At 36.8% G+C, this 23401-nt stretch overlaps 1 protein-coding gene across 13 annotated transcripts in view; it reads left to right on the forward strand.

Annotated features, from left to right (window-relative positions):
- Nucleotides 1-23401, forward strand: part of LOC106061741 (kin of IRRE-like protein 1) — a 303275-nt gene that overhangs the window by 245256 nt on the left and 34618 nt on the right. For all 13 annotated transcript variants that reach the window (XM_056009884.1, XM_056009883.1, XM_056009887.1 and 10 more), the window contains one exon: nucleotides 3914-4000. The gene's annotated coding sequence lies outside the window, so the exon portion shown is untranslated. The remainder of the gene's footprint in view (nucleotides 1-3913; nucleotides 4001-23401) is intronic.

Consider the following 23401-nt stretch of genomic DNA (forward strand, 5'->3'; position numbering starts at 1 on the left):
TACTGAATACGGTCTTTGCACATTCGAAGACCGCATCACAAACCAAGAGATTAGAGACAGGGTTACTGCAGCGATTGGACCCCATGATGACCTGCTAACTATCGTAATAAAGACGCAAGCTAAAATCTATGGCCATATTACAAGATCTTCGGGGCTCGCAAAGACTTTCGTTCAGGGAACAGTACCAGGAAAAAGAAGAGGCAGACAGAGAAAGCGATGGGAAGAGAACATAAAAGAATGAAAGGGCCTGCCATTGAAAGAGGTTCTAACTAAGGCAAAAGACAGAGGAACCCTATTTAGATTTATTATCAAATCATGACTGTTTTGAATGTTATTAAGATGCAAGTATAACGTATTGTCTAAGGCCGTTTTGATCAGGAATGTGTTGTAGTTGTATGACAGATCACACACCATGATCTATCACTGGACGGGGGGGGGGGAGGGTATTTCTCACATTCACTTGAAGGACGAGAGAGTGGGGGATGCCTGGAGGGCCCAAGCTTTAATGAACCTCTTGAGTGTTGTCTCTCTATCCAAAAAAGAAAAGAATGTCGAGCAAGTTGTATGTTATCTTGTTAGTCCTTCTCCCTCTTTCTATCTTTGTTGTATTTTATTTTTGAGTTGAACCGTTGAACAGTCTGTGTTTTAACATTTACTTTCACGTCAGGAATGCGTTGCGGCCAGGTTAAAAATTGACGGCTGTCTTTCTGGGTTTAGGTTGTATTCCACGAGAAACAAATTAGTTGACACGTTCCAGACTTGAACTGAAGACTTGTACGTCTTAAACCTAACCTCTTGCTGGACGACAGGGGCGGAGACCCCGCTCGAACTTGTGTGATCATCGTGGTAAGTGCATATCACACGATCAGGCAGGCATGAGAACACAAATAACTTTACTCATGATTGAGTTGAAAAGTCAAATGTAAAATAAGTTGTTGTTTTTTTTTTACTCGCACCCACCATTTGATCTTTATTGTAATCGTTAACTATTGAGCCACGCCCCTGTCTCTTCATCATCTTGTGCCTCGTTGGTTGGTCCACTCTTGGATACCACAACTGATTAATTTATAAGCTCCCATCATTCTTCTAGCTTTTCTCCGCCATAGCGTTTCTTGTAGTGTAAATCTCGTATTTCTCTTAACTTCGTTTCTTCTGCCTGATTCAGTCCCTTGTAGGAAAGTCTTGCAAGCTCTGATGATCTTAGGTCATGGCGGTTTCACCAAATTTGACGACCATGATTAGATTGTTAATCCTTCCTCCAGAATCCTGTGCGTTTTTCTCCTGGGTGGGCTACTGTTGACAGTTGGGGCCTACATTTTGTGGAGTCAGCAGTTTGTTGTGGCACGCGCCTTTGTGTTGTAGAAGAACAATTGTTTGAGGTGAAATGTATGGGGGGGGATGGGGGTAGGGAGGAGAGACAAATAATGTCTAGCTAGGCGCCCCAGGGTGACTGAAGTCATGCTTACGCCAGAGTGACACCTAGTGGTACTTGGTTCTCTATCATGTCATGGCGCGGGGTTGTGTAGAAGTTATTCTCTGCTCTGAAGCAGGCCAAACAACTTCGCTACAGATCTTAGAGCATGATCCACTGTGACATGCCTTATCTTTCCCTTCAATCTTTTTCATTCACTCTCTCTCTCTCTCTATTTCTCTCCACCTTTGTCTTCAAGACTTTCGTTTCGCTTCCGCCATCTTTCCTTCACCGAGTGTACCGCACGACACTTTGTCACTTTTAATCTATCTAGTCACGTGACTTGTGTGTAAGCTCCGCCCCCTTGACACTTTTTTTTTACATTGTTGCAGACTTGGGAATTTCTTGGTGAACACCATGTCACGTGCTCTTGTAGGGAGAGGAGGAGAGTGCAATGTTCTTCTGGTGGTGGAGGGGGGATCCAGGGCGCCAACATCCTCACGTCATCTGCTATTATTTGCTATTTCAACATCTTTTTACGGTCAGGCATCATACAAATACTCTCTAACTCTATATTCCTAGAAAGTTTCCTCTATTTCTGTACTCTTATACAAAACATTGAGGTCCAACAGGCTGTACAGATATCTCAGCAGATAGTGTTTTGGACTGGAAGGATGGAGAAAAAATAATTAGTTTCTGAACATTTGGATTAGTAGGCCTATAATAATATTAATATATTGTTCCTTTAAGTTTAATATCTGGTCGAAAAAACTTCTGATTTTGGAAATGGGTTCCGATTTTCTCATGTACTTATGTTCTGAAATTCCTATGGTTCTACTTTTCCATGTTCCGACGTTATCATGTTCCAATGGATCGATGGTTCCATGTTCCGATGTTCTCATGGTACGATGTTCCAACGTTCCCATGTTCCGATGTTCTCATGGTACGATGTTCCAACGTTCCCATGTTCCGATGTTCTCATGGTACGATGTTCCAACGTTCCCATGTTCCGATGTTCTCATGGTACGATGTTCCAACGTTCCCATGTTCCGATGTTCTCATGGTACGATGTTCTAATGTTCCCATATTCAGATGTTCCCATTTTGATGTTCCCATTGTTCAATGTTTATTCTTCTTTGTTACACATCTTTCAAAACGACGCCTGGCTACGCTGCTAGTGTCAATGATTTGCGTTGGCGTTTGACCCCATCACCCCTACACTCTCTCTCCTTCACCGGTGAGCTCACCTCCAGGTCCCTGCACATTGTTGGAAGTACCCCCCTACCTTCACCCTCAATTAATGTCCTAAAACTGACTACAATTAGACGCTCTATCGTCTTGTCAGTGAGCGAACTTTTGTTTTAAGCTTGTCGTAGATCTAAGGTCATTCAGAGCAGTGTTCCTTCTTGATCTGGTGATCATTGGTTAGGCAAATGAGCGGGGAGAAATGTTTCAAGTTCTTTGACAGCAATCAGGATTTACTTCAGACTTATACAATACCTTTCCGTTGGACATGCATTTGTTTTACTGACGTTTAATACGTATTACTAAGACATACAATAAGGTTGGACGTAAAAATGGTTATAGCGACATTTTAGCGACAAACAATGACGTAATTCAACTTGATATAAATGGACAGGTCATGCAAGAACACGGGCGTCATAGGATTCTTCAGCTAATAATTTCATACGCTAGGACAAATTCATACAAGTGCTCTTTCTTCCCTAATGCCATCAGAGAATGGAATTGCATTGCCTGAATCAGCCAGGAAAACTAGTCAATTAGCAGAGTTTAAGTCTCTTATTAACATATGGATACGCGTACGACATAATTATCTTCTGCTTTGAAGGAACGTCTGTAATTTATAAGATAAGATAAGAAGATACAAGTCTACGTGGAAGCTAACTCTTTGTGGTGTGGAGAAGAACGTGCTACGTATGACGCTTAACGGACTCACTAGCACGCGAGTATTTTATTTTTAAACGATAAGAAACAAATATATTAACCTTTTTTTTTTTTTTTGGTCGGGTGGCCACGTGATGCGCTGCTCGTTAACCATTGGACAAAGAACAAAGAAACAGATGACCTTAACATCATCTGCCCCATAGATAGCAAGGTCTGAAAGGGGGACGTTTTTGTCACATGATCGTCACAATTGTTAGCGGTTTCGGTCTTATAAGTTAAAGACGTTTTGAAAAAGAAAGAAAGAAAGAACTGATGGTATTGCTTCACGTAATGTTCTTCCAATCCAATTATTTTATCCCCTAGACTTTATAGAGTTAATTTGTTTGTTGTTTCTTTTTGTCAGATTAGTCAAGTACAATTACTGTATTCACAGTATTCCTGTGTGTCTCAATTAATATTCTCTGTGTTTATTGAGGTACATAAACTGTGTACTATATACCTAAGTAGATCTCCTGTGCTTGTACATGCATGTCATTTCATGACTTCCTATATCGTGCTGCCATTGACTGAAATTGGCCCCTTTTCTTTATTCCACAGAAACAGTGGCTGAGTAGCTTCAACCAGGATTGTCTTAGACTTACATAGTCTAATAATTGTAATGAACTCTGACCTCTGATGGTCAAAGTAAGTATATTTGCGTTTAAAATCTTGACTGTGAAATTTAACTGATCCTTCGTACTATTTCAATTCTAATTTATACATTTTCCAGTGCACTTTAAATAATTGAAATATATGAAATATATGAACTATAAAAAGTCTTGAAATGGTTGCCAAAAAAAATCATATTTTGGTTATTTCTGTTGGCCCGTATCTCTACGCCACACATAATTTATTTTGACATTGAAAAAGATGACTGCACTGGTGAATCTAATTATCCGCCTTAATGCAGCAGACATCTCAGCAACGAATAAAATATTCTGACATACGAAAAGTTGACTGCACCGGTGACTCTAATTTTAGCAGCAATGAGATGGACTTGCTCAATCTTTGATTGGTTGGTTTAAATTGAGACATATTTTTTTTTTTTTTAAATTGGACAGTTTTATTATTCTCTTGTGCACGGAGAAAGTAGACTAGTGGCGATTTTCAAACATGGCGGAAAAAAAACTATAAATAGCTAACTTTCTGGCGTATCCGGTGTGCAAGAGAAAGAAACTGCTGATGAGCGTTGTTGTTTTTTTCTCAAAGGTGAATGAAAATTTATTTTTTGTGCACTTTTGAAGGCTAGACTAATTTTCTAAGCCTCTCGTGTTTGTATCACAAAATAATGTCTTTAGGAAGAAGCATTAGACTTTCACTTTATGGCTAAAAACATTTAAATAGTAGAGTAGCTATAATACATTAAACACCCTAACTTACTAATGGAAAAGCAAAACGAAATGAAACACTCAAAGAAACACATTTCTTATTCCATACGCTAGCACAAATTCGTACAAGTGCTCATTCTTCGCTTGTGCCATTAGAGAATGGAATGGGTTGCCTGAATCAGCCAGGAAAACCAACGACTTGGCAGAGTTGAAGTCATGCATGGCTAGATTGACACATGAAATGCGTAGGGCGTAATTATCTGTAGTATATAAGATAAGAAGATAAGATAAAAGCAAATGGGCAAGCACCTAGCGCTTATAAATGAGATTTAATGCGAACATTTACTGCCACTTATTGGGATGGTGTTAAAATTTGAGCTCTATTCTTTTTATTTTAGTTGGCAACAGGGAAGCTCAAATGGGCGTCCTTGTTTTCTGCATCGTATCTTATATAATACAGACGTTACTTCAAAAAAGAAGATGATTACGTCCTACGCGTCATGCATTTAGTCATGCATATTAACCAATGACTTAAATTCTGCCAAGTCACTGGTTTTCCTGGCTAGCTCAGGCAACCCATTCCATGCTCTAATAGCACTAGGGAAGAAGGAGTATTTGTACAAATTTGTCCTAGCATATGGGACGAGGAATGTGCCTTTATCTTTGTGTCTTTCTGAGTATTTTATTAAATTTTGTTTTTGTATTTGAAGATTATGGTTCAGTGTTTTATGTATGATTGCTACTTTACTTTTGAGCCTTCTGTCCTGAAGGCTTTCTAAATTTAGTGATTTTACTAAAGGTGTTACTCTAGTCAAATGTGAATATTCGTTTGTTATGAATCTCACTGCTCTATTTTGTGTCTGTTCCAGTTTCTTAATGTTTTCTTGAGTTGAGGGGTCCCAAACGGAGGATGCATATTCTATTATTGGCCTAACCAAGGTTAAATAACATTTTAGTTGTATGTTCTTATTTGATTTATAGAAATTTCTTTTAATAAATCCTAATGCTTTGTTTGATTTTTTTGTAGTTTCATCAATATGTGGATTCCATGACAGTTTTTCATTTATTATAACACCTAGGTATTTTGCGTTTTTAGTCTGTGTTATGAACATTTTCAATCTATTGCTTTTACGTCCAATAGGAAATGTGGCATAAAGATTATGGTTTTATTTAAAGTTTGTAAAAGATTTTATAATAAAAAGATATCTACGGTCTTGTTTGTCTCGCCTTGCAATGTTCTCCGGGAATATCACTAAAGGGAGATTACAGGGAAAAAAAATAGGTTTAGCTGCTAGTTTAGTACATTTGAAGCCAATGTTTGAGCACATTCCTCAATCCTGACAGTGTTGCAACACCTACAAATGTTGTTGTTTCTTCGTGTGTTGATGTTGTGTTTATGGTCAAGCAGGAGAAAGAACTTGCGATTTCACCCCAGAGGTGGCACCTTACCTTTTTCTAACTTTACCTATCCCTTAGTCTGTTGGACCTTGGGGGCACCATGCCAGATTCGTCGACCGTCTTTCTCCATTCCTCTCTGTCTTAGCTAGAATATCTTTCAATTGCAGTCCCGTCCATTCTTTTATGTTGTCCTCCCATCGCTTTCTCTGTCTGCCTTGCCTTTCTTCTTTTTCCTGGTACTGTTCCCTGAAGGAAGGTCTTTGCGAGCCCCGAAGACCTTGTAATATGGCCATTGATTTTTTGCCTGCTTTTTTTTTTTTTTTTTTTTTACGATAGTTAGCAGTTGAGACGGGTAGAGACATGGGTAGAGACACGGGTAGAGACATGGGTAGAGACATGGGTAGAGACATGTTAGTTCAAAGTTCAAAGAAGGCAGTTTTAGTTACAGTTTAAATCTATTTCATCAATGGTTTTAGTTTTAGTTAAAGACAGAAATCAATTGAGCCTGGTCAAACACAAATTCTGTTTATTAGAACCGATCCTCATAAGGCTATATAGCAGGGGTTCTCAACCTGTGGGGCGCGATCCCTTTGGGGGTCGATTGACGATTTGCCAGGGGTCGCCTAAGACCATCGAAAATAAGGATTGATTATGTCTATTCTTCTATTGCTGTGTGTGTGTGGGGGGGTCGAGGCAGAGTGGGAGATGGTAAAAAGGGGTCGCCGAGCCTAAAAGGTTAAGAACCGCTGCTATATAGGCAATGGTTTCAAGGAACTGAGATCTCTCGGTAACGAGCTGTGGTTTTGGCATCACTGTTTTTAATGAGACGTTTTTACAAACATGATATCATCTATGTCTGTCTGTCTGTCTGTCTGTCTTGTAACAAAGTTTGTACACGTCATTTCTCCCACTTTCTATTCTCGGGTTAAGTGGAAATTTCGCAATTATTTATTGCCCCTAACAAAACATAAATCAATCAAAACTTTAACTAACTAATTTACTAGTTAGTGGTCATTAATTAATTTCAGTTTGACACAGCAAAATGGAAATAAATCTTACAGTATTGAGATATTATATATATATATATATATGGTTGTAAATGTGCTTTTTCCCCCCTTTTGTAAGTTTTGTTTTTAAAAATTCATTCTTGCATACTTTCTTGTTATTAAAGCGTACACTTAGCAAAAGAGCTTCGATTAGTTGGATGCTGTTTACGATTGTCAAAAGTGTGTGCTTGATTGCATGTTTGCTAATTGTGTGTGTGATAATAATAGTATAATTAATAAACGGCATAAAAACCTTCCTCTCCGTCACCCAAGCGTGCCGCCACTGGCTGACTGAAGTATTACTATGCCTGTGGAATATATTTCCAGCATCCAATTGAACGCTCTATTAATGCCGGGTCGAACGTTTCACTTTGAGGCTGGGAATAATGGCACGGCCCTGGACTGGACTCAGCAATATGGCATGAAAATTACATTAGGGGCCACTTCAGTCCCCTTTCCCTTCCGCACCCATCCCCCCCCCCCCCGAGTAACTGATTGAACAATGGCGTGGTGTTGGGAGAAGGGGCGCTGCACTGTATTGAACTAGAGAAGGGGCGCTGCGCTGTAGTGAACAAGACAATGGCCTGTTACTGGAGTGAGGGAGCTGGAAAGGGAAACAATACGTTAGTGCAGAGTTATCCTTCCTACCAGGCTACATCTCTCTATTCAATGATATTGTTATCGTGTGTGTGTGTGTGTTAGCCCTCAAGTAACACCCTCCTTTCCCCTCTCTACGCAAAGAGTATGGGCACTGGTAGTACCGTCAACTCTTAACTCTTTCTCTCCTAACTGACGATACCAGCGTTGATTCCACCAGAATGTGGTAAATAATTACGGAGAGAAAGAGTTAAACAATCACGTGAGGTTTTAATGCACAGTTTGGTGGCTGGCGGTTTGGGAGAGCGGTATTAAAAGTGAAACAATATGGCTTTCAAATTTTAAATCCATCGGGGGGGGGGGGGGGTAGTGGCCGAGTGGTACAGCGCTTGGCCTCCGAACGGACGAGTTCGAATCTCGGTGAAGACTGGGATTTTTTTAAATATCGGGATTTTTAGGATGCCCCTGAGTGCATGGTACCTGGGCGGTTGGTCGTTGTGCTGGCAACATCACACCCACACGGTTATTTTTACATCTTCTGCCCCATAGTTACGAGACCATTCAGTCTCGTCCCATAGGCTAGGACAAATTTGTACAAATGCTTCTTCTTCCCTAGTGCTATTAGAGCATGGAATGGGTTGCCTGAGCTAGCCAGGAAAACCAGTGACCTGACAGAATTTGAGTCATTGGTTAACATGCATGACTGGATGCATGACGCGTAGGACGTAATCTTTTTTTTTAAGTAACTTCTGTAATATATAAGATTAGAAGATGAGATAAAAAGGTCTGAATTCGCACAGATCTTTGACGTGGCAATTTCGTCTAAACTGCCCACAGGTAGTGACGTTGCAGGCTAGTGTACCGGCCTTCTATAACGATTGGCCTCGATAGATGGCAAGGTCTGACACAGGCTACCTCTTGTGGAAATAAGAATTTTTTTAAATACATTTTTACATTTTTGTTTTGCTATTGTCAGCACTGTTAACCCCTTCCATTGAAACTTTGAGCAGTGGCACTCTTGTTACTTCTAAGATTGTCTCAGTACTAGAGACCTTGTTGAATAGATTGACTACGTCACTAGAGATGTAGTGCGTCCCTGATAATGAGGTCCTTTCTGGACGGGGCGCCGTTTAATTAGGCGTGATGAAGGGTCATGCTTACTGGGGTGCTCTTTACCCCCACCTCCAGAGCGTGAAAATGGCATATCCCCCACACTCACACACAAGCACACACACATACACACACATATATGCACCTGTTTGAACTTAATGCTAACCATCAAATCATCAGTGCAAAAAACTCTAAACTCTCGCATTGATCTGAGAGGAACCATAAGGGTTAACTATTTGTATATAAGAGAAAAAAAAAGAATTATCGAAATCACAAAAAAAAAGTGTATTGGGAGTAGTAGAGTAGTGTCGGCACCTTGCAGGGGATGGTGGTGAACCCACTTAATTATCACCTTGTTCTCACATTTACCAGCAATGAAGCGCCTTTGCGTCAAGTCACAGACCAGGTGTGTACTGTCTGACGTAGTAGACCTGATGCCAGGGCTTATTAAAAAGATACAATGAGGCAGCGTTGCTTTTTCTTTATTTCTCTCTTTACATCTCTCTTTTTTTTATTCTGTTTCTCTTTCTTCCTCCCTCTTACTCTCTCTCTTTCTTTCTTTCTCCATTCCTCTCTTTATCCCCCTCCCTGCCTCTCTCTCCCTTTCCCTCTTTCTCTCTCTCTCTCTCACTCTGTCTCTCTCTTTCTCTCGCGTCATGCATTTAGTCATGCATGTTAACCAATGACTTAAATTCTGCCAAGTCACTGGTTTTCCTGGCTAGCTCAGGCAACCCATTCCATGCTCTAATAGCACTAAGGAAGAAGGAGCGTTTGTACAAATTAGTCCTTGCATATGGAATAAGGAATGTGCCTTTATCTTTGTGTCTTTCATAGTATTTTATTAAATTTTGTTTTTGTATTTGAAGATTATGATTCAGTGTTTTATGTATGATTGTCTTGATTGACAGAAGTCGCCTACTTCGCGACGACTTGACGTAGTTATGATGGAGCTGCTGGCTGTTGTTTTCTAAGAATTTTCCGATTTTTCTAAGAATTTTTGTTAAAAAGTTCATTTAAATATAGTAATGTGCGTGTGATCTTTGATGTTTTTTTTTTATAATGTCGTCTAAGCGGCGCAACAGTTTAGATGAAGCGTTGCCTTGTCAACATTAATACGTAATACATGTTGATACACTTGATACAGTTTATCACATGGTGATACACTTGATACAGTTTATCACATGTTGATACACTTGATACAGTTTATGGCATGTTGATACACTTGATACAGTTTATGATACGGTGATACACTTGATACAGTTTATGGCATGTTGATACACTTGATACAGTTTATGATACGGTGATACACTTGATACAGTTTATAGCATGTTGATACACTTGATACAGTTTATGGCATGTTGATACACTTGATACAGTTTTACAGTTTATGATACGGTGATACACTTGATACAGTTTATGATATGGTGATACACTTGATACAGTTTATGGCATGTTGATACACTTGATACAGTTTATGATATGGTGATACACTTGATACAGTTTATGGCATGTTGATACACTTGATACAGTTTATGATATGGTGATACACTTGATACAGTTTATGATACGGTGATACACTTGATACAGTTTATGGCATGTTGATACACTTAATACAGTTTATTATACGGTGATACACTTGATACAGTTTATGGCATGTTGATACACTTGATACAGTTTATGATACGGTGATACACTTGATACAGTTTTACAGTTTATGATACGGCGATACACTTGATAACAGTTGATGGCATGTTGATACACTTGATACAGTTCATGGCATGCTGATCCACTTGATACAGTTCATGGCTTGTTGATACACTTATACAATTTATGTCATGTTGATACATCTGATACAGTTCCTGATATGTTGATACAGTTTATGCAGCTTAGGAGATGTTCTTATATTTCAACAAAGTCTTAGAGGCCACTTTGGCTACAGTTCAAAAGAAACCACACTGTTAAAAGTCTCGCATCAATCAGTCCATACCCCAGTACTATATACAAACTATTTAATAGCAGTAAAACATTCAAACCTTATAATAGCGTTAAAAAAGACAATCTGTAGAATTGTGGGTAAAAAAAAATTCAAACAAAGCAGTAGTGGTCTTAGTGTCAAACTTTATAACTCACCACACACGCGCGCACACACATTCTCTCTTAACTGACTTCTTTCTCTGCCCCGTGCGACTTAGACAAGTTCATTAAACGAATTCATTTGTCTCTTTGAGACATTCGCCAATCTTATTTTCTAAAGTCAATTAAATAAAAGGGCGCCGCACCTCTTACCCCAATACCCTCCCCCTCTCTCTCTCTCTCTCTCTCTCTATCTCTCTTTCTCTCATCTTTCCAAGGGGAAAAAATCCTTTCAAGTTAGATTTTTTAAAAAGAAATACACTTTCAATTCGATATTCCGAGACTGGATGTAATCTTACATATTATTACATTCTAAATCTTATTACATCTTACATGTTATTACATTCTAAATCTTATTACATCTTACATGTTATTACATTCTAAATTTTATTACATCTTACATATTATTACATCTTACATATTATTACATTCTAAATCTTATTACATCTTACATATTATTACATTCTAAATCTTATTACATCTTACATGTTATTACATTCTAAATCTTATTACATCTTACATGTTATTACATTCTAAATCTTATTACATCTTACATGTTATTACATTCTAAATCTTATTACATCTTACATGTTATTACATTCTAAATCTTATTACATCTTACATATTATTACATTCTAAATCTTATTACATCTTACATATTATTACATTCTAAATCTTATTACATCTTACATATTATTACATTCTAAATCTTATTATATCTTACATGTTATAACATTCTAAATCTTATTACATCTTACATGTTATTACATTCTAAATCTTATTACATCTTACATATTATTACATTCTAAATCTTATTACTTCTTACATATTATTACATTCTAAATCTTATTACATCTTACATGTTATTACATTCTAAATCTTATTACATCTTACATGTTATTACATTCTAAATCTTATTACATCTTACATATTATTACATTCTAAATCTTATTACATCTTACATGTTATTACATTCTAAATCTTATTATATCTTACATGTTATTACATTCTAAATCTTATTACATCTTACATATTATTACATTCTAAATCTTATTACTTCTTACATATTATTACATTCTAAATCTTATTACATCTTACATGTTATTACATTCTAAATCTTATTACATCTTACATGTTATTACATTCTAAATCTTATTACATCTTACATGTTATTACATTCTAAATCTTATTACATCTTACATGTTATTACATTCTAAATCTTATTACATCTTACATGTTATTACATTCTAAATCTTATTACATCTTACATGTTATTACATTCTAAATCTTATTACATCTTACATGTTATTACATTCTAAATCTTATTACATCTTACATGTTATTACATTCTAAATCTTATTACATCTTACATGTTATTACATTCTAAATCTTATTACATCTTACATATTATTACATTCTAAATCTTATTACATCTTACATGTTATTACATTCTAAATCTTATTACATCTTACATGTTATTACATTCTAAATCTTATTACATCTTACATGTTATTACATTCTAAATCTTATTACATCTTACATATTATTACATTCTAAATCTTATTACATCTTACATATTATTACATTCTGAATCTTATTACATCTTACATATTATTACATTCTAAATCTTATTACATCTTACATATTATTACATTCTAAATCTTATTACATCTTACAAATTATTACATTCTAAATCTTATTACATCTTACATGTTATTACATTGCACGCATTGTTGCATCGTATATCTTGTTACATTGCACAAATTATTGCATCTTACATCTTATTAGATCGCACATATTATCACGTGTTTAGTGTTTTACAAGTTTCTACATCGTGTATCTAATAACCATTTTGTACCAAATGTCAGATGTTTCACCTTTTGTTTTTGCTAATACAATGCATTTTAAGTTTGCGACATTTTTTTGGGGGTGTTTCGAAATTCAAATTAAACTTGTTCTGTTTGCTTCACACTATTAACAAAATCGCCAATGGACAGTGTACAAAGCAATAAGAATTTCAAAGCTTTTATATTTTCCTCTTTACACTTAGGTTATAAGAGGCGCCGTGGCTGAGTGGTGAGGCGCTTGGCTTCTGAACCGGGGGGGGGGGGGTCCGAAATCCTGGTTAAAGTCTGGGGATTTTTGTTTCGCCCCTGAGTCCAGCCATCTCTAATGGGTACTTGACATTAGTTGGGGAAAAGTAAAGACGGTTGGTCGTTGTGTTGGCCACATGACACACTCGTTAACCGTTTGCCATTGAAACAGATAATTGCATCATCTGCCCTATGGATCGCAAGGCCTGATATAGAAACTCTAACTGTTACTAAAGTTTCACTGTTACTTAAGTTATATTCTTACATTGGCTTTTAGAGAATTCTCTAGTGAAAGTCATTTACAGTGCTCTGCTCTTGGTCTACATTCAAATTGTTTATAACCTTCTACAGTTTATAAAAAGTGCTACCAATTCTTAAAAAGTTTTTAAAATGTTCAGCAATAGTTTCATATTCTTTACACCGGATACACCGAAAAGCTTGCTATTTATGGATTTGCCTCCATTTTATGAAAATCTCCACTATTATACGTAATATAGCATATATAGATATATAGATATATAAAAGAAAAGCAAAGATAAATAGTTATCGTTTCCAAGAAGTTGAAAATAAAATTCGTTCTAGTTTGCAGACTTGATTCACTATTTTGGAGGTGGAGTTAAGATCAGATGATTTCAAGATGAATTCAGGTGCACAAAATTTACCTGGCCGGCCGCTGGTGTGCCCCACTTCCATTTTCCATCTCAATAATGTTCCAATTTCTTTCTCTTTTTCTTCTTTCTCTCTGTCTCTCTCTCTCTCTCTCTGTCTGTCTCTTTCTCTCTCTCTGTTTTAATCTACTGCCTGGCGTTGTAATTAAATAAAGACATAATGTTATTAAATGTTTTATAGAATGCTGCAGGGTAACTATGAACACCTGACTGTAGGGGGTCAAGGTCGAAGTATGTTTAGAAGTATACTTGAAACTATAGACTGCAGACACATTTCACAGATAAATGATTTTTGTTTTGGTCATTCCTACAACGAAATACAATGTTATAATTTTGCCTTAAAAACCTTGACCATCTCGTAGACTTCCACTGAGGCTACCATAAAAATATAAACTCAACTCAACTCAACCCTAACCCTAACCCTAACCCTAACCCTACCAATCGTGTACAGCGTACACGTCATTTTGACGGTAATTTTAGAATATTTGTCCGGCAATCTAACACGAATGATGTGTCGCAAGCGTTTGTTGTTGAATGCCTGAAACTTGTCTGTATCACTAGATGTTGTTTTATAAGTTGATTAGAACATAAACAAAAGACATGGTTGGAAACACATGCTGGCCATAGGAACACCTGGCAGCTACAGGCTCGTTGAAGTGTTGGTAGAACAACTTTTAAAAATAAAAACAACTTTTTCTTTTTGTAACTCAGTGAAAAACTTTGGTCGAAAAATAAAATGCAATGACAATAAAGAGAACTACAATCAATTTCTAAAGTCTCATCTTTAAAAAAAAAAAAGAAAAGATGTGGCAAAAAATACTGTGTACTTGAACTAGCAATATTAATTCATGTCATTTGAAACCTTATCAAAAACGTACAAAGTTAATTTATATCCAGTAATTCTAATACTATTTTTATAATGCGAAGAGATTTCGCTATTTTATTTTGCTATTTCCTAACGCTTTTCTTTTTTCTTGTTCAAAGGTCAATCTAGTCATGAATGTTAATCAATTACTTAAATTCTGCCATGTCATTGATTTTTCTGGCTGACTCTATTCCATGCTCTAATGTCACTAGGGAAGAATTAGTACACATATGTCCTAGCATATGAAGCAAGGAATGTGCCTTTATCTTTGTGTCTTTCTGAGTATTTTATTAGGTTTGGTATTTGAAGATTATGGTTCAGTGTTTTGTGTATAATTGCTACTTTACTTTAAGTATTATTATATAATGAAAGCTTTCTAAATTTAGTGATTTTACTTAAAGTTTTATTCTAATCAAATTTGAATATTTGTTTGTTTTAAATCTCACTGCTCTATTTTGTGTCTCTTCTACTTTCTTAATGTTTAATTTGAGGGCTCCCAATGTTAAATAACATTTTAGTTTTATTTTTTTAATTAATTTATAGAAATTTCTTTTATTAAACCCAAATGCTTTGATTTTTTAAATAGCCTCATCAATATGAGGATTCCATGATATATTTTCATTTATTATAACCCCGAGGTAATTAGTATTTTTAGTCTGTGTTGCTGGTTTACCATAAATAAGATAAGTGGAATTAATTTGTTTTAGTTTTTTTGTTACTCTCAATAACTGACATTTTTCTTGGTGGAAAGACATGCTCCAATTTGATTCCCACTCATTCACCAATCGTAAACAAACAACATTGAGTCACGTGCCTCTCTATCTCTTCTATACACATTACGATCTAATTTTAATCAACAATGGTTATCACGTGACAGGTTTTTTTTTTACCTTGTTTTATCAATATTATCACTTGACCTTTCATTTTGGTGAATGAGGTCCATTGTAAAATGTCTGTAACTTATGTTGTTTTTATTGTTCTATATATTAAGCAAATAATATAAATTATGTAAATAATCTGACTCCTGAATTAATGCTATTTGGTAAATCATTCATGTAAATTAAAAATAGTAGTGGACCTAAGACTGTTCGTTGTGGTACACCTGAGTTAACTGTTATTGGTGTTGATTTAGAGCCATTTATTATTACAGTTTGTTCTCTCCCTATCAGGAAATCTTCATCTGAAAGTAGATAATAAAATATACCCACAACTTTCTCGTCTGCTGACATTTTAAAGCAGGACAAATTTGATGACGCCATTCTGTAAGCTCTGTGCTCACTAAACGTGTTCGGCCCAGTGGAGAGTTAATCAAAGGGAGACAAGAAGCCAAGACTAGGATGAAAGTTTTAATTACGTCCCTTTTTTTGCTGCCAACTCTCTCCTAGTGCTGACACTTGATGGACAAGATAAACTTATCCCATTTATCTACCCCTACCGGCCTGGCGCCCCCACTAGTCCTCTGTGCGCCCGAGTGCTCATTTTGTTCTGGTTTTTATCTCCCTTTTTCCTACTTTATTAAAATCTTTTTTTTTTCTATCTAAAATCCTAGTCTTCTGAGTTTTAAAAATATTTTTTAATCTGTTGAATGAAATATTGAGGAGGGCGGGGTAGAGATGGCGTCTTGTGGGTATCGGCTGTGGTGTTTGTTTTGGTGGTAACTCCCCAAGGTCGACGGAAAGGAAGCAGCGCCCTTCCTTGTGTGCGTGTGTGGTGAGTGAGTGCTTTATTCTTAATTAACGCAGATTGTGGTGACGCCTTTATCTCTGTGACGTCAGTAGTTGATTAGAGTGTAAGGGTTTTTAAATATAATCATCTCGCTTTCTTTCTTCTATTTCCTAGCTTTCTCTTTCTTGTTGCTCTCTCTATGGCTCTCTCTCTTATCTTATCTTATAAAATACAGACGATACTTCAAAAAAGAAGACGCTTACGTCCTACGCGTCATGCATCTAGTCATGCATGTAAACCAAAGACTTAAATTCTGCCAAGTCATTCCATGCTCTAATAGCACTAGGGAAGAAGGAGTATTTGTACAAATTTGTCCTAGCATATGGGACGAGGAATGTGCCTTTCTCTCTCTCTCTCTCTCTCTCTCTCTGTCTGTCTCTATCTATCTATATGTCTATCTAGCTGTCTATCTATCTATCTACCAATCTATATGTCTATCTATCTGTCTGTCTATCTATCTATTTTGTTCTAGCATATAGAATAAGGAATGTGCCTTTCTCTCTCTCTCTCTCCCTCTCTCTCTATCTATCTGTCTGTCTGTCTGCCTATCCATCCATCATCTATTCATCCATCCATCCATCCTTTATATATTGATATATGGATAGCGTGAAAGGTAGAATGCAAATGTAACTATTAGATTCAATAAATTTATTGTTTAAACGCAAAAAAAGCAATTTAGGGAACAACTGTGTTTGAACAACATTAATGCGCCCTTTGCCATTTTCTTAAGAATATGCTGGCTCCAGGACCGGATCTTTTAGAACATGAAGACTTCTGCTCGAGAGTTAATGGTGGACTTTAAAACAAGGTCCAATTGTTGTTTGCATAATGCAGGATTAAATTTAGAATTGCTTGCATTAGATTGTAGATGTGTGAATCAGATCAGTGGCGTCAAACTTGTTCATGTTCTTGTCTTTTAATTTACAGTCGTTTCTTCTAAAGAGAAGACAGTGACTTCATTCGCATGACCTCATTCGCATGACCTCATTCGCATGACCTCATTCGCGTATCCCTGTGTTAATGTAGTAGTATGCAAGATTCAAATCCGGGACTGCCGCGATCATCGAACGACAGTCCAGAGCGAATACCGCACAACCAGTCATTATAATTAGAGACAAACGCTATTAACTCATTGCTCATTCAGACAACTCGCTCCATTCTCAACTGGCCTTAAGAAAGAAATTAGGACAGAAAGCGTACTTTTATATATTTGTCCCAGCACATGGATTAAGAAATGCGCCTTTCGGTTTCTGTCTTTTTACTTATATCCACTTTATGAATGCCTTATATCCAGCATCGTCGACTTGTCTTTCTGTTTTTTTTCTTTCTCACCGCTAACACCAAACAATGAAAGTGTTATGAACGTAAAAGACGAGGGATGTGAGAGAACACGTATCTAGAACATAGAACATAGATATAGAACATAGATCTAGATTTCGATGTTGTGGAACTTAATGGCACGTCTGCTGAATGTAAAAACGTCACTCGTAACTCAGGCTTGACGCCTAATGGCCAGGTTACTCACAAGCAAACTAAGTCACGTGGCAGGCGATAAAGTCACGTGACGTGCAAGAGCTTGTTATCCTTGGGTCAGATAGGTTCATTTTTACTCAGGCAGTCCAGGCTTTGGTTCACGTCTTGGTTTCAATTAAAAATTAATAGTCGGATAGAAATTTGAAAAAAAAAGTTTAACGTTCAAATTCAATAATCGGAAAAATAAATGGCGACATTAGTGCGAGTTTTCACAACAGTGCTCTAACCATTATTAGATGTTAAGTTTGTGCTGACTCAGGGCTCATGCTTGGCTGACTTAATAAGGAAGTGCTGACTCAGGGCTCATGCTTGGCTGACTTAATAAGGAAGTGCTGACTCAGGGCTCATGCTTGGCTGACTTAATAAGAAAAACATATAATGAAAAAAATAACAGTGAATGATACATGTTTTTTTTCCCTGTGGTTATATTATTTCATATTCTTGATTTTCCTTGCAGTAATTTTTAATCTTAGCCCAAACAAATTACAGTTTCAAAATGGACACAAGTAAAGTGTGAATACTCTGGTAATGGCAAAGGTAAACAGTAGAAAGCTAAAGGTGGTCAGTCTTATTGCGTATGGGTTTTTTTCATCAGTATCAAATCTAAAGCTTGTGTTTCGATCATCGATTCTACTGTGTCTGTGTTGTTGGTCAGCAAATTGACTGTATGTGTGTTCTTGGTCATTATCACCATAACTACGGGAATATTTTCTAAAGAATGAATGCCCTCAAGCTATACGTCATAAGTGTCAAAATGAAACTCCCACAGGTGTGCAGGGTAACGGGTGGCGTTCGAATTGACAGGGCTAAGGATTTTTATGACTTGTTTCATAAGATCTTGTCATAAATTCTATTCACACATTGTTCAGCCCTAAAAATCCGTATCTAATGTCCATTTACTGGTCAGTGCTTAAACTCTGAAATCAAATATAGGAACTTTAGCTCTATGGACTGACCACGTGACCTTCAATAAACATTAACAAGTTGAACATGTCTGATCTTTTTTCTTATCTTATATAATACAGACGTTACTTCAAAAAAGAAGATGATTACGTCCTACGCGTTCAATATATATATATATATATATATATATATATATATATATATATATATATATATATATATATTCTCCTTTGCGATCTTTCAAATTCCTTCTTCTAGGTCTGGAAAAAACATCTGGAAAATTCGACTGAATGGTCAGTTAGCGTTTCAATGTAAGTCATTTGGGGGAAGGGGAAGGTACCCATATTTTGTGGTGACTGAGACCAAGACTATTAGTAGAGACCGCACAGTTGTACACATATAGAGCGTTTTGTTTTTTTTGTGTTTTGTTTTTTTTTTTTTTGTCATCATGATGGTTCTGAGCTATTGCGGTCAGTAATGTCCAGTTAATGGGGCGAGGACTCTGTTTAAGCAATAAAGACTGTCCTGGTGGGGTAGTCTCCCTTAATTAGGTCACGTGAACAGATAAGTATGATGAAGTTTATTGCAGGCATTGCTCAACATTCGGAAGTGTCAATCAGCTGAATTAGTCACATGAAGTAGTTTCATGAATTAGTCCATGAAGTAGTTCAATGACTTAGTCACATAAATTAGTTCCATTAATTAGTCACGTGAATTAGCAACATGAATTATTCAAATTATCAGTTTAATGAATTATTTACATGATTAAGTTCCATAAATTAGTCACATGAATTAGTCCCGATACTTAATTAGTTCCATGAATTAGTTACATTAATCAATCACGTGAATCAACCACTTGAATCAATCACATTAACGGATAATATAATTATTTAGACGAATTAGTCATGATAGGTGGATAGTCACATGAAATAGTTACTTTACTTAGCTATTTCACTGAATTAGTTAATTAGTTCTATGAATCAATTACATGAATAAGTCACATAATTTGTTCTATAAATAAGTCATATGAATGGTTTTTTAAAACTGGAAATCTACAATATTGTAAACTAGATGTTAGATACAATTTTCACTCTATATTTATATATGTAATATCCAGTGACGATATTAGATGATTATATTTGCTTCAAGACATTTTTGGCGAGGAGTTGTTTACCCTGCATCCAATAAATGAACGTGGAAAACTACATAGATCGAGATCCGTAGGTTACGCAGAACAGGATTAAAGTTTGTTATAACTTGCTAGTTACAGTGATTTAGCGATGTCTTTAAAGACATACCGTAGTAATCGTAGTAAATGAAAAGCAGCATCAAGACATTGAATCTGAACTTGTATCATAAAAGACCAAACACATTTGAACGGTACTGGGTTAAAGCTAGTCAGTAATGAATAGAGTTGTGGCCCTTTTAGGATGGACAGTGGCCCCCGTCAATCATGGTCATCGCCCTGGCCATGTTGCAGCTGGCCTTCTGGGGGAGATAATCACTCTTTGATGACTTCACGCCATGTCCAGAAAGTTTGCCCCCCCCCCTCTTAACGAGATTAGACTAATGAGGCTTCCTTTGGGTAATGACCCTCACAGTAGCGCAGCGTTCTTTTCTAGAGAATTTTTTTTCCTTTTATTTTAATATTGAATGTGTTTTTTTTTCTAAGCAATGTGTTTAAATGTTAGTGTGTATGTGTTTAAATGTTAGTGTGTATGTGTTTAAATGTTAGTGTGTATGTGTTTAAATGTTAGTGTGCATGTTTGTTTGTGTTCTATGTTAGTTGTGTAAGATAAGAGCGATGTCAAACTGTAGACCAACGTAAAGATGCTACGGATGTCCATTGAAAGGTAATTAATGCTACTGTCAATGCAGTCTGCCTAATTAGATACTGAAGTCACATTTCTGCCTTACTTTCGTTAGTTTCTTGTAAGAAATGATTCAGTCTGATATAAATGATTGTTTTATTTTACATGCTTCGGATGTTCCTTCAGTAAAAGTTCTCTTTCAGATCTTGTGGTTTATAGGGCAGATGATGTAAAAGTCATCTGTTTCTGTGGTCCACGGTTTACGAGGGTGTCATGTGGCCGGCTCAACGACCCCACTGCCTTTACTTTTCCCCAACTAATGTCAGGTAACCATTAGAACTGGGTGGACTTAGAAGCGCCCTAAGAATCCGAAATTAAAAATTCCAATTCTCACCAGGATTCGAACCCGGGTCTCGTAAGACAAGCGCTTTACCGCTCAGCCACAGCGCCTCCTTGTTCCTTGAGAACTGAAGATGATAACATCCTAGACCATACCCTGCAAGAGGTGGGCAGGGTTCGAACCCCTCGAGATCATCGAATGACAGTCCAAAGCGCATGCCTCACGACCATGCAGACATTCTGCCCTAGCCAAATATCTCCGTGTTCACATGCATTTGTTAATTGGTGGGAGGGGAGAGGGGTATATGGTTTTCTGATTAACGAGGGTATTATGTGTCCAAAACAATCACCAACCAGCTTTACTTTCCTTTACATACATCAGGATTTATCTGCTAATAACTCTTCTTTACATCTCCTGTAGCAATGATAAGTTTGTCAATAAAAGCTACTGTTTTTATCATCTGAACTGTGAATAGACCTTGTTTTTAATGACTTAACTGTATACAATTTAGCTCTTTAGATAAGAAAGGGGAATAACACTTGAGTGATTATGGGCACGACGTGGCCTAAATTGTGCCGATATGCCAAAAACCCAAAATATCAAATATTATATCAATAAAAACTTAGTATTACAACTAAAGATGCTCTAGATCTCAACAGTTTCTCCCTCAGGAGAAAGAGGTGTGACCAGCGACCAGCTTAATTAATGAAGTCCTCAAGCGTTAGTTAAAAATATATTTCTGTCTTCAATCTTACTTTTTCTCAAGTAGCTCGACTAATGTAAGATGGCCGCTGGTCAAAACTAAACTGAGCTCATGAAGGATCTAGAGGAAGTCTTAATGAATGACCGCCAGGTCCAGTTGATTGCACCAAAATGACCTTTGGCTATACAGGCCATTTGTGCTAAGGGAGAGAAGTGGACAGGAAGGGAGATAATGGGAATGAAGATTATAGACACCACAAGAATGTTTCACAAAATGTGTTGGATTGCTTGGGTGTGTTTGAGAGTAAAGGGATAGCATCACATCTGAGATTGCTCTAGTAAAAATACAATTCTACCATTTTAAAAGCTTCTTCCCGACATTCTGATTGTGTCCAAAATTTATTTTTTTTATAGTAGAAAGGGGAAAAAAAAAGTGACACTATATGGTTTTTCCCAATCTGGATTTTATCAGTTGTCTTTATTGAATGCAGCCGTACAGTCCTCTGGTGGTCCTGAAAACAGATCATCTGTGTAAAATGACTGGCGTATAAGATTAACAAAACAGTTGTATGACAAATAACTAAAACACTGACTGTTATTCTAACACTTCATCAAATCATAGTTTTGGTATTGGGTTTTCTGGGTTGAAATCAAGTCATCACTTTTGAGCTATCTACCGCTATCACCCTAACCCTTATCTTCTCTCTTCTTTCTTGTGTGTTGCTCTCTCACACCACACACTTTCTCTCTCTCTCTTTCTCTCTCCATGTCTCCTCTAGTCACTCTCTTTCTCCTTCTGTCTAAATGTCTATGGACAAAGCTTTTGACTTTGACTTGGCGTGCGATTCACTTCAGCAGTTCATGCCACAGGTGGAAGGTTTGGGGCTGAGGGTGGCTGTGGCGGGCGCCTGATCGTGTTAAGTCCAGGTAGAAACACCCGAGTGAGACACTACAGTGTAACTCCAGGGCGCCGAAAGTTTGTCTGTAAATTCTGTTGTGGAAAACAAAGTAACAGTATATGCCAGTGTAGGGGCGAAAGGGGGTGGGGCGTTTTTACATTAAAACTTGCCTCTGTCTATAACCAAAGGAAAGTGTGGGGGGAGGGGGGGGGGAGAGAAACTAACATCTTTTAGCGTTCTGAAGTTTCACTGAAAACTAACCCTTTTATCAGATCATTTTTTTTACTCAATGTGGCGTAAATCATAATAAGCTCTTGAATACTTCTGCACAATTTTTATCTCTACTGTACAATTTTTATCTCTACTGTACAATTTATAGCTGTACTGTACAATTTATAGCTGTACTGTACAATTTAAAGCTGTACTGTACATTTTTTATTTGTACTGTACAATTTATAGCTGTACTGTACATTTTTTATTTGCACTGTACAATTTATAGCTGTACTGTACATTTTTTATTTGTACTGTACAATTTATAGCTGTACAATTTTTATCTGTACAATTTCTAAATGAAATCTCTTCAAAGTTTTTTTTCTGTTTTAAAGTCATGCCCGCCCCCCCCCCCCGGGCCAATCAAGTGATTATGCATTAAAATTACTAATTAGATATTTGGGACCCATAAAAATGTAGCACTACTCAGGGGCCTAAGAAAGAATTCAAACTTCTGACAGACTTTTGAACACGGCTGTGACACAGCTGTGTGTGTAGTGGTCACGTTTAAGTGATTTGGGATCTACTGCCTAGTCAAGTGACACTATTCACTTCAATGCTTTACAAGTGTTACAATTTTGTATGATATGGTAGTCTGAGATTCGGTGTCGGAGACTACATTATG

This window comes from Biomphalaria glabrata, chromosome 14 (assembly GCF_947242115.1).
Source record: "Biomphalaria glabrata chromosome 14, xgBioGlab47.1, whole genome shotgun sequence".
Taxonomy (NCBI): domain Eukaryota; kingdom Metazoa; phylum Mollusca; class Gastropoda; family Planorbidae; genus Biomphalaria; species Biomphalaria glabrata.